At 33.4% G+C, this 24,631-nt stretch overlaps 1 long non-coding RNA gene across 1 annotated transcript; it reads right to left on the reverse strand.

The window, feature by feature from the left end:
• Positions 1 to 6,113: 6,113 nt before the first annotated feature.
• On the reverse strand, positions 6,114 to 10,350 carry LOC133817870 (uncharacterized). The gene is made up of 2 exons (XR_009885731.1): positions 9,548 to 10,350; positions 6,114 to 6,512 (listed from the first exon to the last, which is right to left on the reverse strand). It is a non-coding gene; the product is annotated as an uncharacterized LOC133817870 (long non-coding RNA).
• Positions 10,351 to 24,631: the final 14,281 nt, after the last annotated feature.

Here is a 24,631-nt window from a genome sequence, read left to right on the forward strand (position 1 = left end):
TCCTCATCTTATCCCTTCTGGTCGCGTTCTAGAGCTAGAACTTGTTCTCAACACCCTCTGCAGTAATGGCTCTCTACTACTTGAGTGTATGTCATCACTCCATGTACTGTTGTAATTTTGACATCCCGGGCTATCATAGGGTGTAGCCCCTAAAGGAATCTTTCCTTCCTTGTCCCATCATTGGGCGCCAAGCCTGTAGTGAATTTGGCTAATCTATCAAACTTCAGGGCGTATTCTGTCACTATCATACTCCCTTGTAACAGTCTACTGAATATGTAACGCCATGGTTAGCCAAGACTGTTACATTGTGTGTTTAAAATAGTGCTTAACTCGCTAAGCGAGTCATTTGGACTTAAATGTGTAATTAAAGACTAAGTCAAGGTTTGGTATTAAAAGTTTGGTCAACAAAGTGCTTATTTTTCATTAAAAATATTAAGTTTATACACGGAATCCCAAAAATGCTTACAGATTGATAAAATACAAATATAATACAATTTAGCCGTCCTAAGCGGCAAAACAGGGTTCAACCCTAGTTCCTCCTAGGCTATCCCATCTGTGGCAGTCGATTAGGCTGCATATGTACACACCATCCCTGAAGCTCTCCAACTCATGGCTGGTCCGACGACCCCTTTTTTATTTACCTGCACCATATAGCACCCATGAGCCAAAGCTCAGCAAGAAAACTTAAGTCAACATGCACAACTGAGCAACAATATATAAACACAAAACTCAAATCAATAAATTCAATCAACAATAGAATATACGCAACAAACTCAACAGTAATGTTCAACTCAACAGTAATGGTTGTTGAGCTTTTGCCACATAGCAAAGGCAGTATCGAGGAACATGATGTTGCTCTTGATGTCGGGGGAAACAAAATGGACGATCCAAGACATGACTATAACGCCCTGCTAATTAGGGTCCGTTACTAAGTGTGTTTAAAACCAGTGTTGGACTTGCTAAACAAGTCATTTGGACTAAACATGTGATTAAGCTACAAAAGGTTTAGGTATTTAAAATTTTGATCTAGTCATAACCATTTCATTAAACCCAAAAACATACTCTTTACACGGGGTCCCAAAAACATTAGTTCAAAAACTGGTTACAACATTCACGTTACATAATACGCCGACCTAGGCAGCAAAAGTTGGGTTTGATCCTAGTTTCCTCAAGGCTCTCAGTCATGGTGGTCGATCGGACTGCATATGTACATGTCACTGCTTACGCCCTCTGACTCATGGCTGGTTGAGCTTCTCTTTACCCTTACCTACACCACAAAGCACCCGTGAGCCAAAAGACTCAGTAAGAAAACATATTAAACAATTCACAGAGTAATATATCTACCAAACAGTAATAACTGAATCTGGTGTACTTGTTATACAAATTGACAACCATAGAGTTGCACAAGTGTGTGTTGCACTATCTTTCCATTTGTTTGGCATCCGAGCCAGTCAAGTGCGTGTTGCACTCCCAGGGTGGCCCAGCCATGGTAGCCTGCACTCCACGTGCATAATGGCAATCTCAGCTTATAAGCTGGGTCCTACTGATCCTCAAATTATAAGTCGAGCCTCACAAGCCCTCGACTTATAAATCGAAGCTTTAAGACTCTCGGCTTATAAGAAGAGTCTCTCAGAATCAAGTGTACCCTTGACTAATAAGTCAATCTCCATCTATCATCCTAATAATCCCCTGGTTTATCATAATCCAGTCACAACAAACAATTACATATATCATTTATCATACATACATACATATACCATGTATTATAATACACTCAAATAACATACATATACATAATCATAATCATGCGCATTTCATTGTGCATAACTAGACACTCACAACATAATTATAATCATGCTCATTAACACGGCCAAAGCCTTAATCATGTCTATATTTAACCACTGAGCCAAGCCAAATCATACAATCACATGCTAGGTGCAGTTTCCTTACCTTCGGTCCAAATGCAAGTTACTAGCGACATCCCTTGAGTACGATCCCTGATTTGAGCCTTTAGCGTTTACCTAGTCACAACCATAATAAGGAATTCCATCAACAATGAGTGAATAAAAGCTTTCAGACCAAGTCCTAGCCTCCGGGACATCGATTTCCACCCAACACAGAAGTAGAGTCGATCCCGAGCCCAAAAAGCTATGTTCCTGAACTAAAAGCCTTCCCAGGGCCAAAAATCCCCTTAAGGGTCGCAACCCTATGCTCCCATGTCGCGGCCCGCCTCTAATCAGAGGCTCAGCCATCCGACACGCTGCGACCCAGCCATTGTGGCGTCGCGGCCTGCCCCTGCCATAGAGCCCAACCTGTCTCCTAATTGCTCTAGAGGGCCGCGACAGACCAAGAACAGAGCCACGACCCAGCCCTTCAAACCCAAAATTTCTGGGTTTTTTCCTTAGCCGAACCCAACTAAACACAGTCCAATTATACTCTGTACGCCCTAATTTTCCAACGGGCTATTAGCGAGCTGAGATACGGCCTAATTATATCAGCCACGTGGATCCCCCATGACCGGAGCTGTTGTCGTCAGGTCCTACCTCGTTAGCTCGGGGTATCCAAAGGTTCGCCAAGATTGCTTAAGGACCGAGTCAGGACTGTGAAGGCCACAGGTCGAGGAGGCATCCATCTCGAGGTACGAGCTGGAGTTGGAAGCTATGACCTCTTATAAAGTCAACCATGCAAGGTAAACATGCATATATCAGACATCACGTATCTGATATATCCCTGACTTTTCGGACACGCAGCATGAACGTGCGTATTCAGGCACCCACGACTAGGTTGGGCCGTGCGGCCCATTATCCCCCTTACCTATTGATTAGACTACACTTCATATGTCAGGTTTTAGGAATTAATCATGAATGTCACAGAAGTGACATGATAGGTAAGAAGGTCACGGGATGACCCCCCTTACCAACTCCCAGGTGCCCTCTCCTATAAATATGGAGACCCTGGGAGTTGCAAAGGGTTGGATTCTATTGTTTAAGGAAAAACCCTGTAAAGGAATACCAGGGATATAGCAATAATATTGGCTGGTGGAGTAGAAGGATTTTAACCTTTGAACCACCTAAAAAACATAATAGTGTCACCAGTCCATTTAAAGATCATTCATCTATTTCGGTTCATTTTTAAGCACTAATCCCTTCCTCTTATTTTCTTACTTACCTGTTGGCAAAGAACCGCGTCAACATACTCAAATCTTTCAATTTAATCTCAATAAACAATATAACTTCTTTCCAGCAACAAATCCTAGCTAAATACTAGATTAAAAACTCATCAACAGTCCAAAGTTCATCCCCCAATTATCAAACATGCAAATAATTAAACTTCAATCAAAACCACAAAAACATCATAAACCAATTTCGAATTTAAACTCTTACCTCTGCTATGATAATTTCCTTGAGCTAATCTCCAAGTTTTCCCCAAGCTCAAACCTCCAATTTCCAAGCTTAGTTCCTCAAAGTTTATCAAACCACCAAGAGAGAGGAATAGGTACGGGAGAGAGAAAATAACTCTGGTTTAAATGCTCTGCCTCTTTGTTCCCTTTAGCTAAGGAAACATCTAGTTATTCTCTAATTAGGCACAAATGACCTAAATACCCCTAGGCCAATCCAAACTTTCCTTAGCCCTTCAAGGGCATTTCCATCAATTACCACTTCTCGTGAATCCCAGAGTGTTCCTCTAAATCCCCATCACTCACAAGACAATAATCATTTAATCTCCCATTACCCAATAAACCCCGGTAATGTACCAAACTATTAAAATACCCCTAAGCTCACCCCGAGCCAGGTATTAAACCCCGTTGTGACTTTTCTGCTAACTTGCTCATCAGGATCGCCTCACGTCGAGTAACCTAAATATATCCACATAATAATATGGTCTCAATCATATAGACTCAAATTTATAAATTATACCCTCAGCAGATCAAATTACTAAAATGCCCCTCTTATAAGATACAGACCTACATACGCACATTTAACATTTCTAACATGCAAGCACAATTATATTATAATATATTTCACATAATAACATGCTCATACTATATTAACACATAATTAACTGACTTATTTCCTCCTGGCCCCCTAATCCAGGCACTAAATCATATTAGGGAATGTGGGATGTTACAATGACCATCTGATTACGTCGAAGCTAGGGATTACACAATGGGTCGTTTGGATCTGGCTGAGGTAATGAGCCATTAATAAAACTAGTCGTGTTCTTTGTTCCAATTGAAATTATGAAATCCCTGTGCCATTGTTGAAAATTCTTCTCTATGTGAGGTGGAGAAGCAAGAATCAATCCAGGGGGATCTTCGGTTCCCAAGAAGTAGGGACTACTGCCATCTTCGTGTGCAGGTCGATCAATCGAAGCAATGGGATTGAATCTATTGGTTTCTGAAGTTGGGATGCCGTTTTCGGTGATTGGGCGCAGCAGTGGAGCATTGAAAGTGGTCGAATGTTCTTGGGCGGAAGTCTCTGTGCCACCAGAGTGTATGTTCTTGTACTGGTTCACACCATTGAAGAGACTTTGGTGACGAAGAAGCTCAAGAAATGGTGTTTTTTTTTTTTTTTCTGATACCATATTAGTAAAGTAAGCTTTATTTTATTGATTGTGTAAAACTAAGCTTCTACAAATGAGAAAGGTAGAAGCGTTGTTACTAAGAGAGAGGTGATTACTGTCAACAATTATGAACAACGTCGTTTAAAAAGGTAGTAAAGGAGGAAAATCATGTATTTTCTTCCTCCAACAATGGCAACCACGGCAGTGGCGGTGTTGGCGATAGTAGTAATCGTGTTAATGAACATTAGTCAAGCAGTTTTACTTTTGATGTGATGTGTTTGTGTTAAATTTCATTCCCAATACTATGAAAGTGTACTCAATGAGTTTAGGGCAACAATCGTTGATATACTTATAATTCAAATAAAGACAAAGTATAAGCTTGAAGACTAACAATTACTGTTTGCAACAAATATTATGAGGATCCTACCATAAAAATATTTTCTATATTACTTTTGTGCGAAATGTGAAGAGCATTCAATTAAGAATAATGTCTTTATGAATTTAGAGATAATGTTTTTTATTTTTGGTTTTATTTATTAATTTTTTTTAAGAAAATCTAATTCTGAAGGACTAGCTTAGGTCAATTGTGGAGGTTGCTCTCACTCGTTGGATCATGTGAGACTTCAGAGGGAGAACCTTAGTTGTAGATATGCGACTCCAAGGCCTGTAAGGAAGTCATCTCTAGGGGACAAAAATAGCTACCACACCTTATTGAGATAATAGGGTGATGTTGCCTGAGTTGTTTAAAAAAAAAATTGCAACCTGCCCAATCCAATAAAAAAAAAACTAACAAAAACGCAACCCAAAAAATTCAGTCATTTTTCTTACCAGTCTAAGTACTACCTTTATTGGCAAGTTGAAAATCGATGCCAACCAACCCAATTAAGATTTTTTGTTTAATTTTTAATTTTTTAATTTATATTTATAAATTAGTTGGTGACAATTTAGAGACTATTATTACCACACTTTAGATTTGACTGTGTGATGTTTAAATTTTAATTCAACTATTGTTTTAGAAAATTGCTCAAATAAAATTGAATTTTTTCTTCAATTAATTTATAATATTATTTTTTTCATAATAAATCTAAACTAATTTATACAAGAAATAGATTTTTTTTTCCTTTTAAATTTATCTCCAAGTCTTTTGAATACTCTTTAATATCTTCAAAAATATATATATTTTTTTTAATTTGAACAATGAAATAATTTAATGAGAAAACTGGGTTTTAGAAAGAGAAAAAAACTAGGCGAATTCAACATTAAATTTTGGTTAATTGGATACCAACCCGACTTTGAGATTAGACGGGTTAAATTGCATGTGACTCATTTCCCCAAGTAGTTAACAATTTTTTAACAAGTCCACATCATACTTTTGATTTTTTTTTTCACTCAAATTAACTCAAGTATTTTGTTCCAAATTGTTTGTGTTAACTTCTTACACAATTTGTTACTAAAAATAATCCTTGAAGAGACCATAATTGGTACGTATTACCAAATTACTTGTTTCTGGTTGTGTACACTTGCATATAATATTAAATTTCACAACAGCATTCTTCAAAGGATTAAGGATGATAATAGCACTATTATTGTAATCTAAAACAAGACTAGTACTAAAAGAAAACATAACAAACAAACAACAAAACATACTAGAAACACATTATTGAAGACACAAAGGACATTATCAAGTGAGATTCAATGACAAAACATCACAACAGTGGACAAGCTTTAGAGATAAAGCCAAACCAACAATTATCCTCGTCGATCGAGTCGACAACTTCTAACCGTACCTTGCGACACTGCCATCACCACGTTATCTCGTGGCCAACCAAACAACACAAAAGCCATATTTGAGTATATACCTCACCCCACCGCCAAACTAGAGCAACCCCACACTGACACACCATAAAAGAAGCTCTGTGACCGGCTATTAGGAGAGGCTTGGAGGTCGACTGCAAGAGAAAAGTGGTTTTGGGCTTAGAGAGGAAAAGAAAAAGAGGTAGTGTCTAGGGTTTCATTTATATTAAAACATATTATAGTCTTGGTTGGTTAGACTTTTAAAAGCTAATTTTTGGCTTTTATGGCTTAAAAACTATTATAAGATTTAATTGGATGTTCATTTGCTTAAAGCTTTTTACTCTAAAATCAATTTGAAACCTAGCCATCCAAGGCTTATAGCATTACATTTTTGTTTACACACAAAAATTAATAATATCGCTATAAAAGCCTTTTCACTCATTAATAATTTAATGTATGCAAAAAAAAAAAGTAGACAATCTATATTTAACATCGCTAAGTGTATTTATAAATTTATTTATTTTTAAAATAAAGTTTAATCTTTATTGTTATTCTTTATAAATAACTAAAATATTTTAAATAAATATGACATTGGTATTTATCAAGTTACTAGTCATTAAATCATTTTAGTAAATTATCAAACTAATTAAGACTATAAAATAATGATTTAATAATTAAAATCAATAATATAACTATCAATTCATGTATAAGTTTAGGTAAACAATGAGTACGAAGAGCAGTCACAATGGCTCATGTAAAGTAGCTAATATGTAAAAAAAAATTAGCTAAAAGACTTAAAATCATTCTCCATTAGATGCTCTAAATATATAGGTATAATATATTTGCACAAATACCAATATTTCTAAAGGTAGATATAGCTTGGGAAATTTTGAGGTTATATGTTTAATAATTTACTCTATTTCATATGTATGACAAATTTAATAGGCATTTTAAATATATGTCATTTTGTATAATTTTTACTATAATACTCATTCCATTAAACTTCCCACTCTTTCTCATATTAATGTGCACACATGATTAATTTTTGTGTTACATAAAAAATTTAAGGCTTTAAATATGTTAAATATGTAGATCTCGAAAAAAATACTAAGATTAAAAAAAATAAACTAAAATGAACATTTAAGCAAAAAGTTATGGCTCACTAAAATTTTCGTCAAATTTTAGCGCAGAGCATCGATGTTCCATCGATTTTGCATCATTTTGGCCAAAAATCCAGTTTTCATGATTGCATTGCCAAAGCATCAAAAAATATCGAAACAACATCAATTTTGCATCGAAAAAATCATCGTTTTGGCAAAAAAAAAAAAAAAAACAAGTTTTCAAGATTGCATCGATTTTCCATTGAATTTGCACACTTTTGACCAAAAATCAATTTTTGTAGATGCATCGCAATTGCATCGAAATAACAATGTTTTCATAATTTTTTTTGTACAAAAACGATGTTATTTCGATGCTTCTTCGATGCATCCACAAAATTTGATTTTCTAGCCAAACTGTGCAAATTTGATGGAAAATTGATACAATCTTGAAAATTTGGTTTTTTTTTGTTGCTAAAACGATGTTTTTTCGATGTTCTTGCGATGCAATCATGAAAACTTGATTTTTGGGAAAAATGATACAAAATCGATGGTACATCGATACTATATCGATGCTCTGCGCTGAAATTTGACGAAAATTTTGGTGAGCCATAACTTTTTCCTTAAATGTCCGTTTTAGTTGTTTTTTTTAATCTTAGTATTTTTTTTCGAGATCTATACATTTAGCATATTTAAAGCTTTAATTTTTTTTATGTAGAACACAAAAATTAACCATAGGCGCACATTAATGGGAGTGTTTATGAAATTGATATTTTTGTCCCAAACATGGTTGGGGCACATTAATAAGAGGAGTGTTTAAGTTGGCATATTTAAAAAATTTCTTATGTTATGATGCATAAAACCTAAAAAAATTCTATAGCTAAACCTCAACCTTAAATATATATATTATTTTATCTTTTTTTTTTCCTTTTTCTCTCTCATTAGCTATTTGTTTATTGTTATTTTTTTCATTTTCAATTTTTTTCTTTGACTTTAACTGATAAATAATTGTTATAAATATAATATTTAAATGATGTAAAAAAAATATAGAATAGCTAATATATGGTGTAATGTATAAGTGTGAGGTAAAATAGAAAAAATAAGATTTTAGTGAGATATTTTGATAAATAGAGTAAATCATCAATGCTCTAATACAACTTCTAAAGCAGAACTGCCATATCATGATTTTTTTTCTCCAATAATATACCTTGATAACACTATCATAAATTATTTGACTTTTGGATATATATATATATATATATTTATATATGAACTTCACTTTAGACTATACTGATGGGGCTCTTTAGTGTTCTTGATTTGAAACAATTTTCGGCGCGATTTTTTTTATGATCATGTATATTGTAGTTATTTAGAGCATCCTGCAAATTTTCAGATAATTTTGAATAGTTTACAGTAGTGAAAACTAGGTTCAAACATGTTTTCCACGTACATAAAAAAATTAGTCACGCTTGCAAGAACATGTTTAAACCTAGTTTTCGGTACTGTAAACTATTCGGAATTTTATAAAAATTTGTAAGATGATCTAAATAACTACAATATACACGGTAATTAAAAAAATTGCGCCGAAAAATTATTCAAATGTCATGAACACTGAAAGTCTCACCGATAAAGCTTAAAGTGAAGCCTCAAGTGAAAATTATCATATAAATATAATATTAAAAACGAGAATAAATAAATAAAAATAAAATATTGTTCAGCTGACATACCTCTTTTAAAACGGGAAAAAATAGTACCACTATTAGAAAATAGAGTTTTACTTACGTTATAAAAGAGAATTAAAAAAAATACTATATTATATCAAAATTTAAATAAAATTTAATTTTTAAATGTAACGCTATGTATAAAGCTACTACTTCCATTTCCATTTCTAAAGAACAACCAAACACCTGACTTGGCTTGTTGTATAGAAACCGAAGTAATTGCCCAAATAAGATAACACTTTGGTTTTTTGTTTTTTTTAATCATAAATTAACGACGTAAAAGAGTATGCTTGCACGTATGCGTTAACGAGTAAACACAAATATTAGCGAAATAAGAAAGACAGTGGATAAGATTGCACATATTTAGGCTACCTTTACTTCTAGCTAGCAACTTCTTAGGTACTGTCCGTTGGGACATTTGATCTTTTGTTGCTGTTCGTCGAGACACTTCTGGTACGATTGACCTTCCTTACCAGAGCAGATCGCCTTGTTCCGATTGTTAGATTTTCCGGCTACGGAATTACTTTCACCCTTCTCAGCAATAATTCGGCTGACGTGAGAATCCACCAAAAACTCCAATTCAAGGTTCTCTGAAATGAGGCAGTTCTCGTAAGTGGTGCCAGCACCATTAAGACAGTAGCGATCATAAGTGACATTGGTCTTCAGAAGCACAGCTGCTCCGCAACAGTTAATAATCAGGACTACTGCTACCGCCGCAGCAGCCGTTAATATTCCTCCCTTACTTCTTCTGTAAACCATCACCATTGTTAAGTAGTTGATACTGATACCCGCCGTCGACGAAGTCAAGTAGTATACTATACTACAACACCAACTGATCTAAATTTCTCTCTCACTCTCTCTCTCTCTCTCTCTAGATTTGGCAACTCTCAAACTTCTCATCATGCACACTACTTATAATCGATTGTCTTTATAATTAATTACATTGTATTATATATTAAGTGATTGATCATACATTATTATTATTATTAGCTAAATAATATAATACTAAATTCCACCTCTCGATATATATGCAGACGTCTCGTTATTGAGTGGTGTTCTATATATCTTTTTCTTTATTAAAGTGAGTGTTGTCCTCTCTTTGAAGGGACAAAGAAAAAGGTATCTCCACGAAGCTTATAGCTTCTTCGTTTGAGTAGTAACCATGTGAATCATATATATGTAATGCCCTTGCCCATATTATAGCGTACTGGGCCCGTGTTCATAGTGTAACTGGAGTTTTTCCATCTCATTTCTGAAGAGTCTTCTTTATTAATTTCCATTTTAAATTTTGTGTTTGTCTTTTGTCAGCACAAAAGTGATTACAGCACTTTTCTTTTCATTCCTTTATTTTTAGGGGAAATATAAAGTCATCTAGCACTAACAATATAATTAAATTATGTCTTTTTTTTCATTTCTGATTTAAGTCATAGTTTTGTTTTAATGTTTTGTTTGATTTAAAGAGAAAAGTACCAAGTATTTGCAGTAAAGTATAGCCACAGGGAATTTAAAGTTATCCTAGTGTAGCATAGGAGGAGGGGAAGACAATTATTTTTTAGTGTTGTTATTTGACATTTTAAAGAATCTAATACCATATAAAATAGCTAATACTACATGAGATAATATTTTATGACAAGTTAACGATACCTCATAATATTTATTAAATTCAAATATGTAGAACTTCATATTGAATTGTACTAATAGTAATATGTTACTTTTTTAGGGTTGGACACCAAGTATTGCCCCTTAACCCTTTTTTTTTTTTTTAAGTGGTTTGCAATTATTGGAGTTATATATTGTGTTTAAACTTCTTTTTTTTACCAACATATGTTATCATTTAAAATTCCACCTTCACCACAAAAAAATATATCCACCTTGACTCATCCCTTCTTTTAGCTAGTCCTCTTTAGTGAGAAAAACTTAAAAAAATAAAAAGTCAGCAAAAGACAAAGCTTCTAAAAAACACAAACACATTTCATTGGCCTTTGGTGTCTTCCTTCCACATGGAATGATTTTGTTTGATACGGAAAGATTTATTCTTTTAAATGCTTTTTCTTTAAAAATACGAGTAGGACCTGTGTATGTCACTATTGATACAGCGACAGCCAATAAGAGAAAATTTGCTGCCCAAAGAAAAAACTTATATCTTTGATAATGCAACATTCATATATATAATTTTGTCTAGGAAATAAAAATTAAATCAAATTATAATACATTAATTTGTTCTTCCTACCATTAGGTAATGATGTAATTAAAAGTAAAAATGAAAATAAAATATGGATATTGGTAAAGCTACACTTATTTTAATAAAAAAAAATTGTTTTGATGATAAAATATCTTGAATATAAATTTCAACATAAAACAATATGAGTATAATAAAGAGGTGCCAAATTTTGGAAGTACACAACTATAATTTTGTTATGTTGTAAATTTTTCATATAAATTTAGAATATAATACTTGTTTGAAATTAGGCCAATCTAACAAATCTCACAAATGTATTTTGTATTTAAGAATAAAATAAAATTTGACCAAAAATACAATGATCATAACATCATCATTTTAATTAAAAATCTTCCAGACTAAAACCAAACACACACATATATAAGTGCAATACCTCAAATAAATATAAGTGATTTTTGTCACGAATATTCTTTTATTCTTATTTTTTTAGAAAGGTTTAGGTGATACTATCTAAATAATTAAGTACGCATAAATACTTAAAAAAAAAAAAACTGTTTAACTCTCTCCCAGAAACTTACCTGCTGCATCTAATTGAGCCAAAACAATTTTAATACTATATTATAAAATTATTTTACAATAAATCGATCTCATCTAAACAATAATGATATTATATCGACTCAAATATTATTTTTTCAATCCTATCCGTCATAACTTAACATAATAAAGGGAAGAGAACATGACGCCCGCATCAATTATTAGTTGAAAAGAAAATTAGTTTATAAAAAGAATAAATTATAAAGATTTTATATAAAATACCCATTTTCGCTAAAAAAAATTACATTTTTAGGATCAAATATTTATTTTTTCGATTTTACAGTTTTAAGAAATTTTTTACAGTTTTATAGTATTGTCTGTTTTTTTTTTGTGTTGTTTTCAAGTTGTTTTACGTTGTTTTTATGCGTTTTTATTGATATTTGGTTGTTCTAATATATATATATATATATATAAATTATTATTTTTGTTGATCTAGTAATCTTCCAAGTTGATTTTTAGTTGTTTCTCTAAAAATCGTATTTTTGTAATTATGTAACTTTGAAAATCGTATTTTTAAAATTATAAGTGTATATTTTTTAAGAAAAAAAAAATAAGAACCGTAAAAAAGTAAAAAAAAGCAAAAAAAAATGTGTATTTAAAAAAAATCTCTAAATTATAAGTGGAACTATATTATAAAAGAAATAGATTTTTATGCCAATATTCCAACATGACATTTATTCAAAGGTTAGTTGGTAGGATGATGTTCTTTAACAATTTTAATTATTAAATAGCACCCTCTTTATCCATCTTTCTTTTTTTCTCTCTAAATCAAATAATGCTTTAATATACATATAGAACTCCTTTGGCATACAACACTTTAAATTGGATTAGATTATTAGTTAGAACTGAATTGGAGTTGAATTGATTTTAGGGTTCATAAATATATATTTTTAATGTTATTTTTATATTTTTACGACCTTTATTTTTTTTCAATTTTAGTAACTCTCAACTTTTCAAAATATTATTTTTAAACTTTTTTTATTTACAAAAATATGATGTCAAAAAACAACTTAAAATCAATAAGGCATCAACCCTACAACAATTACAAATAAATTCGACATGAACATGTTGCATCAATCCAAAATCAACGAGACATCAACCTCACAAAAACTGCAAATTAACTCGACGTCAACACATTGCATCAACCCAAAATAAACTAAAAACATATAAAAAGAATCCCAATAAACTTATTACTACATGCATTTTAAAATGTATCAAAAATAAATTAAAAATATATACACCATAACAACTAAACATAATCCTTAAATCTACTAAAAAAAATAATTAATTAAATATCAACTAGATATATATATATCCATTGTAATATGATTCCAAAAAGCAACTACAAATCACCTAGACATAAACCCCACAGCAATACAGTGTTTGGAAAAACAACTTAAAATCAACTAGACATCAACCCCACAAATCCAGTGTTGGAAAAGCAACTGAAAATCAATTAAACGTCAATACATTGCATCAACCCAACATAAATTAAAAAATAACAATAAAACAATATTTTTTTGGTACATATTTAGATAATTTATTAAACAATATATATAAGTAAATACATAATATCATAAATTAATATATGGAAAAATATCATGCACTGTGTTACTAAAATCCATTCTATAATAATAATAATAATATAGAAGGTGGAAGATGTTGGTAGTGAGGTATTGCCCCAAGTAATAACATGTTATAAATTCTTGTGAAAATGTCATATATAATCTTATATATCTCTTAATGTTAATCATGTGTATTTTGGATTTTTTTATCATATGTTTAAATTAATAATAAGAATAAAATTATAGAAAGAAGTGGATGAAGTCAAATACACATGTAATGTAAAGGAGGGTAATAGTCATGTACTAAATACTCATGCAAATATCATAATTTTTTTTTCTTTTCTATTTTCCTTGCACTTTAACTATACTTTTTCATCGAATATGGAGACGAAGATGGTTCATGATGATATGGAGATAGTGTTCCAAATCTATGAAAAGCTTACTCCAACCACTCACACCCAATAGATCTACATTAAAAACAAGAAACTGACTGCTAGATGTACCAAAACTTCAACACCAAAGATGGCTTTATATCTTTAACAACATCGTACCCTTCTGCCTTTTCTTAATCGTCTTCATTTGCAACCTCCAAGTTAGGAGTATGAGAACCACATCACAGAGGGATGGAGTAGAAAGTATTAATTGTGGGGGCATCGTTGCATTGGCTCGACTCGTCATCTTTTTCGGAAAAGGCAATCGGTGTTGATCGGAGAGCACTATAAAAAAAAGTAATACAAACCGTATATTTGAAAGAATTCTCATGCCACCATATATTTGAAAAAATTACTATGTCGTCGTATGTTTGAAAAAAAAAATATTAGATCGTTGATGTCTTCCTAGAGGGGTGAATAGGAATTCTAAGCCAAATACGATTTTTAAAGTTCTAAAACAAACTTACATGCAAATATTGAAATTTAAAGCATGTCAAAGATAAACACAAGTAAACAATCAAGAGATATATCAAATATAAATGAGATAGGGTCGATAATGATCATACTCTCAATTTTTACAAGGTTTGGTGGAACTCAAGCCACCTTGGTCTTCAAAGCTACTTCCTAGCTTTGAGTTCTACTATCTCTTGTCAAGTTATGGGTCTTGACAAAACCGTTTATAGCTAGGGTTTTGCCAAGGTGCACCCTTAACCTCTTACAATGATTGTTTCTTCAAGTGTCAATCTCACTTCTCTCTAGTTGTTTCTAAGTGACAACTACACACTCTTTCTTTGGTTGGTTTTGGTGACAACCTCACACAACAAGATATGACTGAGTATAAAAGAACAAGAGTTTAGTACAATATAGATAATACATCTCTCATACATAAAGGCATACAATTGATAAATACAATAATAGGCTCAAAGTGTGTGTAAAAGTGTTTAAGCAAGATAAATAATACGCAATAGCTTAGAAAAGTTTAAACAGCTTAATATTATGATAGTATACTGATATGATGTTTGTATGAAGCTTAAAAAATGGTTTTATTTATAGAGGGATTGAAAAACTAGACGTTTAGAGCCGTTTGAAACGCACTCCCAAAAAATATGGATTTGCCTGTCTGTAGAAAACTGGTTGACCTAATGGACAGAAACAACTATCCGGTTGGGAACTGGTCGACCACTTTTGTGCAACTTGTTGGGTCGATAATGGCTTCCTAGAGGGGCATGAATAGGAAGTCTAGGCCAAATGCGAAAAATAAATACTCTAGCAAAATCCTATATGCAAGTATTGAAGAAACAATGCAAATAGTAGATAAAGCACAAGTAAATAATCAAGAGTAATATCAAATGTAAATGAGATAAGGTTAGAATGATCAAAGTCTCAATTTTTACAAGGTTCGGTGGAGCTCGAGCCACCTACGTCCTTGGTCTTCAAAGATACTTCCTAGCTTTGAGTTCTACCATCTCTAGCCAAGTTACGGGTCTTGACCAAACCGTTTACAACTGGGGATTTTTACCAAGGTTCACCAAAACCTCTTACAACGGTTTGTTTCTTCAAGTGTCAATCTCACTTCTCCCTAGTTGTATATAAGTGACAACCACACACTCTCTCTTTGGTTAGTTTTGGTGACAACCTCACACAACAAAGATATAGATGGATATAAGTTAAGTATAATGATATTACACCTCTCTCATAAATAAATGAATACAATTGAAGTTCCTAGAGAGAGAAGCAAGCACACTAAAGAATGATATATACAAGTTTGGCTTAAAGTGTGTGCAAAAGGTTTTAAGCTAGATGTATACTATGTGGGGCCTTAAAACACTTAGGAAAGCTTTATACACTAATAATATACAAATATGTTGTCTGTATGGAGCTTAAAAATGGATCTATTTATAGAGGAATTTAAAAACTAGTCGTTTAATGTTATGATTGGTTAAATACAAAGGATAAGTTTTAATATACAAGCTAGGTATAAACATAGTGTAGGTGTAAAATTTGAGTTTCAATTGTATGTACTTTAAAAATGTATTTTTGGGTTCAAAGTGAATCAAGGAGATATCTAAGGATCCCCAAAAATCTTGGTAGCATTTGAAGCAATTTTAGGACTAATGGAGGGGTCAAAAGTTAGAGAGGGTGGCGATGTGTCGCCCCCTAAGAGGCATTGCATCGCCTGAATGCAAAGGGAATCAAAAGCCCCAGCAGATGATACATTGCCTGCTAGTAGGCGACATATTGCCTAGTAGGCGAACATCGCCTACATGTAGGCAACGTATCACCTGACGTGTCTATACAACACGTAATTCAAGCTTCAAATGACGAGTTATTTATCTCTAATCCTATTGGTTAGACCTAATGACGGCGCCTACACTATAAAAGGATCATCATAGAGTTTTGGAAGACTTGATCACTCTCTCAAATCTCTCTCTCTCTCTCTAGCTTTCAGGAATCTCTAGTTTTCTCCAAGAAACTCATAAATAAAGTGCTTGACTTTGTGAGTTTAAGGCTTGTTCAATCCTAATTCCCATTTCCTCTTAGGAAAGGTCTCAAGCATCAATGCTGGCTAGGAAATAGAGAATTAGGATAGCGATAAGAATCGTGTATAAGCCTTGGTTTTGTGTTTTTGCATTGAAAAATGAAAAGTTCAAAGTGATGGTTCTCCAAGGGTTTTGAAGGTTCATCAAAGTTGAAGAAGATTGTTCTACAACTAGGGTTTGCATCATCTTTCTCAATCTTTTTTTGGTCTCTATCAACCATTATTTTGTGTAGATTCTAGTTTTTGTGGAAGTGTAATCTCACTCTCTCCCAACATTCTCATTCTCTATTATCTGAGAAATAACATCATGGAGGAATCTAACTTTCGGCATTGAAGTTCATGACTCAAGACTTTGTAAGATTGGATAAGTTTGATGGGGGTAAATTTGCTCATTGGCAAGACAAGATTAGATTCTTGCTGACCACTCTAAAGGTTTTCTATGTCTTGGATAAAGACCTAAAAACATTGGAAGTGGCCAAAGAAGATGTTACTCAAGAAGTCATCAAAGAAAGGAAGAAGCGCGAAGAAGATGAGTTGATATGTAGGGGCCACGTCCTCATTGTTCTTTCAAATAGGCTCTATGATCTCTACACCAACACCAAGACTACCAAGGAGATTTGGGAAGCCTTGAAAATGAAGTACAAAGTGGAAGAAGAATGTACAAAGAAATTCCTTATTACTCAATATATGGAATTCAAGTTCTATGATATGAAACCCCTTCTTCCCCAAATACATGAGTTGCAAATTATTGTGAATAAATTGTCTACACTCAACAATGTATTGCCAGAACAATTCATTGTGGGTGCCATAATAGCCGAGTAGCCTCCATCTTAGAGGGGCTATAGGAAGAATATCATCCATAAGAATGAGGAGATTTCAATGGAGGAAATCCTCAAGAACTTGAGGATTGAGAAGGAATCATGTTCTAGAGATAAGAATGAGGAGGAGTATAATGGAGAGACTTCAAAGGATAATGTGGTGGTCAATCCTCCTAACAAAGGAAAAGGAATTCGGAAGAACAAGGGCAAGGGCAAGGGTCAAAAACCCTTAGGGCCCAAGAAGAATGAGTGACAATTCAAAAGTTCCAAGGGACCTTGCTTTGTGTGTGGCAAGAATGACCACTTTGATAGAGATTGTAGGTTCAAGAGGAACCATAACAATGAGGCAAGAGTAAACTCAACCAAAGATGAGCTAGTGGCAACACTAAGCAAAGTTAATGTCATTCATGGAAATTTGAATGGGTGGTGGTATGATACTTGTGCCACCATTCATGTTACCTATGATAGATCTCTTTTCAAGACCTTCGAATCTTCAAAGGAAGGGCATGAGATACAAATGGGCAATGAGAAAAGGTCCAAGGTTGAAGGCCAGAGGACTATTGATTTGTTCTTCACATCCGGCAAGAAGGTTCTACTCACCAAAGTTTTGTATGTACCGGAAATGATTAGAAACCTTGTGAGTGGGAATTTTCTTGGCAAACAGGAATCAAGGTTGTGTTAGATTCTGGCAAGCTTACTTTGTCCAAGGGAAATGTGTTTGTGGGAAAGAGATATGCTTGTGATGTCATGTTTAAACTTTGTACTTCTATTGACAATATGAACAATAAAGCTTCCTCTTCTTCTTGTTATATGCTTGACTTAAATTCTATTAATTTATGTCATGTTAGACTTGCACATATAAGATTTAGCACAATTAAAAGAGAAATTAAATATGGATTGATTGATTGTGATAATGTTGAGCATGATAAATGTGAATTATGTGCTAAATTTAAGATGGTAAAGAAACATTTTCCAAGTGTTGAAAGAAACTCTAAGTTGTTAGATTTGATACATATTGACTTATGTGAACTAAATGGAATGTTGACTAGAGGAGGAAGTAGATATTTTAATACTATCATAGTTGATTTCTCTAGGTTCACATATGTATGTTTGCTTAAGAATAATGATGAAACATTTAATGTGTTTAAAGCTTATAAAAGCGAAAGTTGAAAATCAATTGGAAAGGGAAATTAAAGTGCTTAAAATTGATAGGGGTGGTGAATACTTTTCAAATGATTTTAACTTGTTTTGTCAAGAGTGTGGAATAATATATGAATGTACAGCCCCTTATGCTCCACAATAAAATGGTATAGTAGAAAGGTAAAATAGAACATTTCTTGATATGATTAATGTTATGCTATTACATTCTAAATTGAATTTTAGTTTGTGGGGTGAAACCTTGTTATCCGCTTGTCATATTTTGAATCATATTCCCATGAAGAAGAACAATATATCTCCATATGAGTTATGGAAAGGAAAGAAACCAAGCATTGGTTATCTTAAAGTGTGGGGGTATCTTGCTTATTGCAAGAGCAGTGATCCTAAAAGGACCAAGTTAGGTCCAAGGGCTATAAGATGTGCATTTGTGGGTTAAACCCAAAATAGCAAAGCTTATAGATTATTAGACTCGAATTCTAATGTGATAATTGAATCAAGAGAGGATGAGTTCTTTGAGAACATGTCATGCAATGACAATAATTTAATAGAACCAACTCAAACTAGAGAGTCTCAAGAGGAGACTCCTAAAATGGTTGGTGAGCAACCTCAATTGCATAGAAGGAGCCAAAGGCTCAAAATTTTGGGATCAAGTGAGAAGTGTTCTCAAATAGAGACATTATACCATATTGAAGGTAATAATGAGGAAGTTACTTGGAAATATCCAATAGTACTTCAAATAGAGGATGATCCCAAAACTTTCAAAGAAAGCAATGTCCTCAAGGGACTCTGCTTTTTGGAAGGATGCAATTAATGATGAAATTTATTTAATTATGTCAAACCACACTTGGGAATTAGTTTACCTTCTGATTAGTGGTGAAAAATGCACATTTGTTGATTCTAATTGTCAAAATAAATTAAGTTTTAATTAATATTTTCATGGAATTAATATGATTTATTTTATAAATGAAAATATTTTATTATGATTTAATTTATTGTTATTTTTTAGGAATTACAGTTGTATTTTGGTACTTTGAAATGAAGAGAAGAGAAAACAATTAAATCTAAAAAAAGAGAATAGAAAAATGACATTTTTCTTGAAACCATGAGGCCCAGTCGAAGTAGAAGTCCAGCCCAGCTGAAGGAGAAGCCTAGCACAGTCGAAGGAGGCCCACCTGCCCAGCACCACGTGGTGAGCTCCTGCAGCGCCACGCGTCCAGCACCCCAACTTGGCGACCCGCGAACCCGGCCTGCCTGATCCACCGATAGCAAGAACTACTTCTGTAAGATTGTTATTTTCCTTATCATCTATATATAACCTTTATGTTCACCAAATAGATGTCAAAACGGCATTTCGAAATGGGGATCTCGAGGAAGATCTATATGGAACAACCAGATGGTTTTGTTCTTCAAGGAAATGAACATAAAGTATGTAGACTTGTCAAGTCATATCTCCATATGAGTTATGGAAAGGAAAGAAACCAAGCATTGGTTATCTTAAAGTGTGGGGGTGTCTTGCTTATTGCAAGAGCAGTGATCCTAAAAGGACCAAGTTGGGTCCAAGGGCTATAAGATGTGCATTTGTGGGTTATGCCCAAAATAGCAAATCTTATAGATCATTAGACTTTGATTCTAATGTGATAATTGAATCAAGAGAAGTTGAGTTCTTTGAAAACATGTCATGTAATGACAATAATTTAATAGAACCAACTCAAACTAGAGAGTCTCAAGATGAGACTCCTAAAATGGTTGGTGAGCAACCTCAATTGCATAGAAGGAGCCAGAGTCTCAAAATTTTGGGATCAAGTGAGAAGTGTTATCAAATAGAGACATTATTCCTTGTTGAAGGTAATAATGAGGAAGTCACTTGGAAATATCCAATAGTATTTCAAATAGAGGATGATCCCAAAACTTTCAAAGAAGCAATGTCCTCAAGGGACTCCATTTTTTGGAAGGATGTAATTAATGATGAAATCGATTTAATTATGTCAAACCACACTTGGGCATTAGTTGACCTTCCAAAGAGGTCTAAACCAATTGGGTGCAAATGGGTATTTAGAAGGAAATAACATATCGATGACACCATACAAACCTTTAAGGCTAGATTAGTAGCCAAATGATTCAAACAAAACGAGGGAATAGATTACTTTGACACTTATCCACCGGTAGAAAGAACTACTTATGTAAGATTGTTATTTTCCTTATCATCTATATATAACATTTATGTACACCAAATAGATGTCAAAACAACATTTCGAAATGGGGATCTCGAGGAGGAGGTCTATATGGAACAACCGAAGGGTTTTGTTCTTCAAGGAAATGAACATAAAGTGTGTAGACTTGTCAAATCACTATATGGTTTGAAATAATTTCCAAAAAAATGGCATGAGAAGTTTAATAAATCATTGTTTCTAATGCATTTAGACACAACAATGCAGACAAGTTCTTATACTCTAAAACTTGTGATGACTATGTCATATTAGTGTGTCTATATGTTGATGATATGTTTATTTTGAGTAATGACATGTGATGAATAATAGAAACAAATAGGTTTCTATCTTCTAACTTTAAAATGAAAGACCTTGGAAAGGTGGATACCATTCTAGGTGTCAAAGTTAGAAGGAATAGTGGGGGGTTTTGTGTTGAGTCAAACCCACTATGTTGAGAAAGTCCTCGAAAAATTTAGTCATCTCAAATCAAAGAGGAAAATACATGAAGTTTGAAAAGAATGAGGGAAGAGTGGTGGTTGAATTGGAATATGCAAGTGCAATAGGAAGCCTAATGTGCGCCGCTCATTGCACAAGAGCGGATATTGCATATGCGGTTAGTAAACTTAGTAGGTTTACTAGCAATCCAAGTATCAAGTGATGGACCCAAAACGGGTATGTTTTAAAAATTTATACTCGCAAGCGCACGAATCGTATATGGAATATAGTGTTTGTGTAAGCACGAGATCGAACCCAAAGGAGTTGTCTAAAATAAAAAAACTATTTTAAATCAAAAGTAATAAATTCTAACCTAGCTCCAAAGATTGATGAGTTTTAATGTTATGAACATAAAATAAAAGATTGAAAAATAAAGCTATTTAAGAGAATAAAAATAAACCAATAATGATTTGAAAATAAGTGTTAAAAGAAAAGATTATTAAGATACTAGAATCCACAAAATGTAAGTTTAATCATATTTATTAGTATATTGATTCCCAAGTTTTAGTGATAGTTAAAATAATTCAAATTATCATTTTCCAAATAGATTTATAATTTTAAGCACAAATTACTTCTAAAAAGATAGGATTTTTCTTCACTTTTCAAAATTATAATTTCAAAGCATTTAGTGTAAATAAATCTAATGAAATAACAAATAAATCAATGAACATTATTTATAAGGCAAAACATAATATTTTTGTTCTAAGCATGGATGTGTACAATTTAATGACACATCTTACACAAGGAATATTATGTTTTTGCAAAATGAAAAACAAAGTGCATATTATCTAACAATCCAAAATATGAGATATTAAAGATTAAAGACATATATGAAGAAGAAAAATCCATAAACTTTGTTGCATTATAAGGGAAACCAACATACAACATAAATATTACCTAGTTACAAGTTGTTTCATCATGATCTTAATAATCTTATGAAAAAGATTAGAAGCAAATAACTAGAGTAGAAATTACAAAATAAATGACATACATACTTGCAAAATGCTCTTGAAAAATTCAAAATGGAAGAGAGAATGGTAGAGAGAAAATGGGAGAAAAGAAGATGGTAACCAAAAATTAAGCACCCTAAAATGGTCTTGAAATTCCATATTTATAGCCAAAGTGAGATTATTAAAATAATCAATTTAAATTAATTAAATAAAATAAATATGGTATGTAGAGGTAAATTATAGGGTGTAATGATGATGTTGTGGTGAAAAATGTGTAGAAAAATGGGTAAAAAGTTTGCATTTTGGACATAGGGGACATTGTGGGCTCAAGATGATTATATGTGGCTGGAACAGGTGGCTATGCCGTGCAATTGGGTAGAGGAAGAAGGCAGGTGGAGCTGGCTTCGGGTGGAGGCAGGGAGATGGTTTGGTGAGATTGGGCCGGCTGGATTGGCAGGCCCACGGTGGGCTGGAAGAGCTGAAGGAAGTTGCTGAAGTGGTCAGGCGTGAGGGGCATCAATTCAAGAGGCAGCTACTGGTGTGGTCAGGCATGAAGGCTGGCGTGTGGGGAGCTACTGAAGTGGGCCTGGGCCGTGGAATTGGGCCTGGGGAGCTGAAGCTAATTTCCTTTGTTTTGTTCACAAAAATGCCACTTTTTTCATCATTCTCCTTGCTTTTCAAGAGCCCAAAAACAACATTGTTTCCTACAAAATAATCATAAACTAAATTAAAATTTAATATTTTCACTAATAAAATATATCATATAACTTCCATGAAAATATTAAATAAAATTTAATTTACATAACATTTAATTCCAATAAAATCATATTTTTAGCATTCAAACTAACAATACTAATTTTAAATAATTAAATTACAACATTTTACAACAAAATAACTATAAGAATACACAAAAATCTATAAAATTAAAATAAACCTAATAAATTCAAAATTACTTAAAAACTTAATAAATTACTTAAAAACTCAAGAATTAGCAAATAAAAAGTGGTAAAATAACTCTATTTTGTAGAGTTATCATCAAGCATTGGAAAGCTATTGAGAGAATTCTTGGTTACCTTGAGGGTACCAAAGAGTATAGTCTTCACTATACAAAATTTCCAAGGATACTTGAAGGATATTCCGACACTAGTTTGATATCAGGATTGGGAGATAATATCTCCACAACCGGTTAAGTGTTTACTCTTGAAAGAGGTGCGATCTCGTGGGGCTGCAAGAAGCAAACTTGTATATCACACTCAACCATGAAAGCAGATTTCATAGCTATAGCGGCAACCGGCAAAGAGGTCGAGTGGGTTAGGGATCTCATGTTGGATATCCTTTTTATCGCGGATATGGTATCAGCAATTTCAATACATTGTGATAGCCAATCAACACTTGCTAGAGCATATAATAGTGTGTATGTGTATAATGGAAAGTCTAGACATATTAGTCTAAGACATGAATATGTGAGACATTGATTCAAGATGGAATCATATCAATCTCATATGTTAAGACAAGTGAGAACTTAGCAGATCCATTTACAAAACCTCTTGTGAGAAGGTGAGTAAGTTCCACTTCAAAAGGGATTGGACTAAAACTCCTAGAAGAATAGATTCACCAATGATGGCAAGCCAACTCCAAACTTGTGAACAACAAGGGAAAGAGTTAAATGGGTAAGAATAATTCATTGATAAGTGAATGCTTTCAACACTAAAACTTATAATGAGTTCCATCTGAGATGGTTAGTGTTGCTACCGAGTAACGGTTAAGCCTAGGGCTTTTGATGAAGTTCAGTTGAGTGCAACAAGCATCTCTAAAGATAGCAAAGTTTTTGTAAGAACTTCACCTATGTGAACTTAAAGGTGGTGCCGCCTCTCATGGGAGTTGGAGTTTCTCCCCAATAAGTTCATGAAGGGGTGAGCACATGGCCATATGAGTGCTAAAGCGAGAAAATGGGAAAACAAAAACATCTAGAGGAGGTGTGTGAGGTATCACCGATTTTATCATAAGGAATACTTGGTTCAAGCTTTTAAGCTACCAATAACTTCGATAAGACTTTGTGGTATTTTCACTAAGGTAAAGTTCAAAACGAAAAGCACTTTACTTTATGCACCAAAATTGTTTGAGCTAGAGTTTGAGGCTTGTATTTAACCAAGTGGGGGAATGTTATAATTGGTTAAGTACAAAGGATAAGTGTTAAAATACAATCTAGGTATAAAGACTTAGTGAATTTCACATAGTGTAGATGTGAAATTTGAGTTTCAATTGTAGGCACTTTAAAAATGTGGTTTTGGGTCCAAAGTGATACATGGAGGTATATAAGGAACCCCAAAAATTTTGGTAGCATTTGAAGCAACTTTAGGACCATTGGAGGGGTCAAAAGTCAAAGGGGGTGGTGATGTGTCGCCCCCTAAGAGGCGTTGCATCGCCTGAATGCAAAGGGGCTCAAAAGCCCCAGCAGGCGATACATCACCTACTAGTAGGTGACCTATCGCCTGGTAGGTGATACATCGCCTACATGCA

This window comes from Humulus lupulus, chromosome 2 (assembly GCF_963169125.1).
Source record: "Humulus lupulus chromosome 2, drHumLupu1.1, whole genome shotgun sequence".
Lineage (NCBI taxonomy): Eukaryota > Viridiplantae > Streptophyta > Magnoliopsida > Rosales > Cannabaceae > Humulus > Humulus lupulus.